Below are 6,000 nucleotides of genomic sequence, written 5' to 3'. Positions count from 1 at the left end.
AGGACTTGTTTTTGGTGTTAGATCTGGGCTTAATTCTGGTAGGTATACAGGCTCAATGTAGCCATTTACATGTTTTTACAGGGTTTCTGTAAAAAAATTCTGCATAGATAGCTGTGTTCTCGGGGTATGGAGAGCCATGAATTTTGACAAACTGTCACTTAATAGGATGTAGTTTGCTTTAGAAAAGATCCTGTTGTGGGCTAAGTTGGGTTTGCTGGGATGATTTTTATTTCGAGGGAGAAAGGTTTGTGGTCTGACCTCACCAATGAGGATGTGACACAAGGAAGTGGGGGTGCAAAGCTCTTCCATGTTGGTGAGTAATAGGTCCAATATGCACGATCCTCTGCTTGGAGTGTGCACTATCTGGTCCTGGCTATTTGTGTTGATAAAGTCCAGGAAATGTGCCTGTGAGTTAGAGGCAGTGTACATTTCCCAGGCTATAGTGGGGTAGTTAAAGTCACCCAAGAATAAGGTATTTGGTTGGATGATGAGTGCTTGTAGTAGGACTAGGCAAGAGACGTGAGCTACATGGGTCATATAGGGTGACCTGCAGCTGTCCAGGACATGATAACAAACCTTGTTTATGGAGACTAGGATGTGGATGAACTCCAGGCCATCATCCTATTTAAGCAACCTGGAGTTTTATTTGCTGCCAATGTAGATTGCAATGCCTCCACCTTTAGCCCCTGTCTGTGCTGTTGTTGGTCTAAATGTGAGGAAGGTACTGTGGCCTTGCACTGTTGGAGTACTTTCTGTGGCTTTAAACCAAGTCTTGGTAACAGCACAGATATTTACATTCTTCAGAGTGAGGAGAACTTGTTGGGTGTTGAGTTTCTTGTTTAAGCTCCTAGCATCCTAGCATTTAGTAGTAACACCTTAAGGTTACTTTGTTTTTTTTTTTTTTGCTCTGTTGTTAGTTTTGTCATTTTATCATTGCCTAAAAAGGCTCTTAGGAGGCAGATAAAGATTTAGCCAATATCTAATATCTGAACGTCCAGTGGAGACACATGCAGACCATACTTTGCAAAGCAATGTGGTCTGTTAACCATGTCCTCCCATACTGATGGATATTGGATTTTTTTATTTTATTTTACATTTTATATTCAGTTTCAATCCAATCTACAAGTCTGAAGAATATATATAATATGTGGATATGCGTTTCAATATTTATAGTTGTAACTAGGGTGCTTTGTTTATTATTTTATCTTAATTATATGTATTGTTTTGAAGGTGCACTGTCTCTTTAAAATTAGCTGGAATTATGAGTTCATTGATACAATGTATTTGTACGGGATTTTGCCTTTTTAAACAGTATCCTTATGTAGTTACGTTACTCTGATAAAGTCCCTTTAACATGTGGGATGAAAGAGCTTAGTGTAACGTGTTGCAGATGTGATAAAAAACAGTTTAATGAATGGTAAGCGCTTTCATGCTCTCATGAGCACTTCTTCAGACCATATAAAAAATACAAATTCATATCTAGTGTGTGCTTTAGTGATTGTGGAGGACAAGTATTGTGGTTTGACATCTGAGGATGTCTTTGAAGTTTGGAAAGGTTTCTTTTAAGTGCCTCAGAATAAGAAGATCTGTGTGTGTGTGTGTGTGTGTGTGTGTGTGTGTGTGTGTGTGTGTGTGTGTGTGTGTGTGTGTGTGTGTGTGTGGTGAGCCATATGTAATTGAGGTGTTGTCTTCCCTGCTAATTACTCTACAGACAGCACCCCCCAAACTACAGACCCAGTGGTATGTGATCTAGGAACTCAGGTTGAAAGTAATCTGAACTTTGACCTCCAAGTTTCCACAATGGTAAGTAAATCCTTCTATGTGGCACATTTCCTAGATAAAGGCATCACGTCTAGATCTAAGGATGTTATAATTCCATTATACTTGGCCCCCATCAGACCTATAATTGAGTACAATGTTTCCTTTTGCATGTACCTCATCAGACACCTGCAACAGACAGAGAGACCACAGAGATTTCTCACCAAGGAAATACAGGGCACACAAAACAAGTACTACATGAAAGACTGAAAGCCCTGTCACTGTACTCTGTCTCCTACAGGTTGTAAGGGGTGACCTGTGCCTGGCCTGCAGGGCAGTCTCTGACCCAGCACTGATAGAAATACCACACCTTTGTTAATCAAATTGCACGAGGATAACTCGCTCCAGGGATCGTAACCTAGCCTGTGACATGAACAGATCATGCTGGTGAGACAGCTATATATATCCCAGAGACTGCCACTTCTCCGGAACAAGCTTTTAATTCACATTAAACAGAGCTCCTCCCTGTCAGTCTTCAAACACAACTTAGATCAATTGATTGGTGATTTTAAATTCACTCCTGGGATAGTGCCCATGTCCCTTATGGACAGAGGCAGTCTGTATTAAGTACTGTAGACTCTTATCTCTGTGAACTTCACTACCGACAATTGGGGTAACTCAGGATAAATGATGACTAGGCTTGTAAGGGCTCTAGGGCCATTAGCTTAGTAACCTCTAATGAACCAATGCATTGTGTGTGTTTGTGTTCCTGACAAACTTGCTCATAACGAGATTTTTGCTTTAGAAACAAATCTGAAAACCAACTCCCATGCCCTCTGGCCAATAAACAACTACACTTTGACCTCCCTGCAGTGCTTCCCAACTTGGAAAGACTAGGTAAGTACCTTCTGCCACAAGGCTGATGATCCTGGAACATCTTAATGTAAAAGCACAGCAAACATACCTCAAATGCAGATTAATACCGAAGAACTAAGTCCCTAAAAAACACTCTGGCTGATGAAACAATCTCACTCTAGGCCTCTCTGTATAGTTTTCAACTTGGATAGACCAGGCTACCTTACTACTACCAGGAGCAGAGCAGTCCTGGTTTTCTTAATTTAAAAACACACTTTTCTTAGCCAAAAGTGAAAATGTACCAACTAACTACAACAAGTAATTGTCACTTTAAGCCTGCCTGTGTATTTCCCAATTTGGACAGACCAGGCTACCTTTCTACTTTCTGCGACTAGAATTGCAGGTCCAGTCTTTTTAATGCAAAAACACACTTTAGTTAGCCAAAGATGAAAAAGTATCAGAAACAAATCAAATAACTAGCTACAGCAAGTAATTCTCAGTTTCAACCTCCCTGTCTACCTTTCTATTCCCACTAGAACAGCAGTCCCAGTCTTCTTAATGTAAAAACACGTTAGTTAGCCAAAAGTGAAAAGTTATCAGAAACAAATCAAACATCTATTTACAAGTAATTCTCACTTAAGTGTACCTGTGAGTATCCAAACTCAGACAAAGCAGGCTACCTTTCAGGTGAGTGTCTGAGCTGTCTTGTGTAACCCTAACACTAACCACACACCATACTTTGGAAAACTCTTTCCATAACACTGCCACTAGTCAGACAAATTTGACCTGAATGTTTGGTAGGATTATAGTCTATAGATTATAAAAGTGCATTTGTTTCCTTTTTGATCTACACATTTTTGGGTAATGGTGTTTTCAGTATAATGAATGTTAAGCATGTCATGGTCAATCATTCTGTGTCAGCCATTTAGCACGTCAAACATTGATGATGCAATCAAATATATATATATATATATATATATATATATACAAACTTTTAATTACGCCATTTTAGAAAGATTATGAAATCCACAACGCTATTCTGCTTATTCCAGCAATGCATTGTTTCAATGTGTCTTTTAATTATGCACAAAAATGAGCTGGACTGCTGCCCTGCCATATTCATTTATGTCGTCACTTAGCCACAATTAGCAACTTCCTTTTTTTGACACCACATCTAATCTTTCTTTTTTTTTTTTCTTTTTTAAACATCTTTATTAAATGTTCACATTTTAAACGACGACATAGGTACACATACATTAATAGAAATGAAAAGAAAACAAACCATAGTAACATTTTTCATTATTTCATGCATTATACATATCTGTTTCTTACTAACAATTATCATTCTCACCATTATATAGATTGGTCAGTTCCTGCCTTCCCTTAAACCTTACTCGTCTTCATGAACACTTTCCTGCAAGTATTACTCACACAAATTCCATTTATATGTAATTTACTCCATCCCTTTTCTAAGCATCCCATCTCTACTTCTTTTACATTTTGAAGTTTAACACCTTGGAACCTTTGGGGTTAAATAAAGAATGTGAATGGAAATATGTAATTTAATTAGCAGTGGGTGTGATGTGTTAATTTTGTGTATATTTAAGAGGTGCTTTTGTAATGTTTTTTTACTCTTTGAAGGCTGTTGAGCCGAGGCACTAAGTGCAATAAATCTGTTGTTTACATATTTGAGATTGTTGCTTTTTCTCCTACTTCTTCTTCTTCTTCTTCTTCTTCTTTTGGCTGCTCCCATTAGGGGTTGCCACAGCAGATCAACTGTTTCCATTTCTCCCTGTCCTCTGAATCTTGCTGTGCCACACCAACCTCCTGCATGTCCTCTCTCACCACATCCATAAACCTTATCTTAGGCCTTCCTCTTTTCCTGTTACCTGGCAGCTTCATCCTTAGCATCTTTTTCCCAATATACTCTGCATCCCTCCTCAGTACATGTCCAAACCAATGTAATCGTGCCTCTCTGGCTTTGTCTCCAAAGCTTCCAACCTGGGCTGACCCTCTAATATACTTATTCCTAATCCTGTCCATCCTCGTCACACCCAGTGCAAATCTTAACATCTTCAACTCTGCCACGTCAAGCTCCAGGGTCCATGGTGGCTCCCCCCTTGTGGAGTGGGATAACCGTTGCTGTGTGCCATTCAGCAGGAACTACCACCCCATTAGTCTGACGAGCCTGGTCTGCAAGGCCATGGAACGTATCATCATGGAACTTATAAACAAAGATATTGGTAATCTCCAAACACTGGATCCCACCCAGTTCGGGTTTGTAAAAGGCAGATCATGTCTCCTAAACCTGATAGACTTCTTTGAGGCAGTCACCAAAGCCGTAGACAAGTGTAAGGTGGATCACACAGCCTGTCTATATCTTGCCAAGGCTTTTGGCACCATCCCCCACTCTGGAATTATAGATAAACTCACTAAACTAAGTATAAATCCCTATGTCACAAGATGGGTTGCCAACTGGCTCACTAACAGAACCCACACTGTGAAAGTAGCAGACTCCAAATCCGACTTCAGACCATGACAAGTGGAGTACCACAGGGTTCAGTCCTGGGTCCTCTCCTGTTTGGAATCTACTTCTCTGAAGTACAGGCTAACACAGAAGGTCTTTGGCTAACTAAGATGACTAAGATGACTGCAAACTAGGAGCCATAATCGAAACTCCTAACGATGTGGACATCCTACAAAAGGGCCTCACTGAGACAGATGCCTGGTGTCAAAGCCATGGCCTCGAACTCAATGCCAAAAAGTGCATTGTCATCCCCTTTGGTAAAAACTCTGTCCCCATGAACTACAACATAGGTGGTAGTATACTTAACACTGAAAGTGTGATAAGAGACCTTGGGACACAGGTGGACAGTAGTCTCGCCACAGTAGTCAGGAAATCCTTCTACGTGGCACACCTCATCACAAAAGGTTTCTCATCCAGGAAAAAAAGAGGTCATTGTTCCCCTCTACTCATCACTCATTAGACCCATTATAGAGTACAATGCCCCTTTTGGCATGTACCTCACAAGACATCTAGAACAACTGGAAAGGCCGCAGAAAGAAGATTACTGGCCTCAAACAAATGCCCTACGCAGACCGTCTCAAAAAACTCCAGCTTTACTCCATCGCATATCGCCTACTTAGAGGTGATCTCTGCCTAACATACAAAGCTATGTCAAACCCAGAGCTGTTGGACATGCTCCACTTAAAGAAATCCCAATCCCTCTGAGCTACACGCTCTAAGAACCTAAACCTTGTCACCACATTAAAGAGAACGTGCCGGAGGGATAGATTCCTGTCCCAGAGACTTCCCATACTCTGGAATAAACTACCTATCTATATCAAACAAAGCTCCTCATTAGCACTCTTCAAGAAAAATCTTGA

The sequence above is a fragment of the Protopterus annectens genome, chromosome 2.part1 (assembly GCF_019279795.1).
Source record: "Protopterus annectens isolate FY-2018-M chromosome 2.part1, PAN1.0, whole genome shotgun sequence".
NCBI classification, from domain to species: domain Eukaryota; kingdom Metazoa; phylum Chordata; order Ceratodontiformes; family Protopteridae; genus Protopterus; species Protopterus annectens.
Note: the sequence above shows the minus strand (reverse complement) of the source record.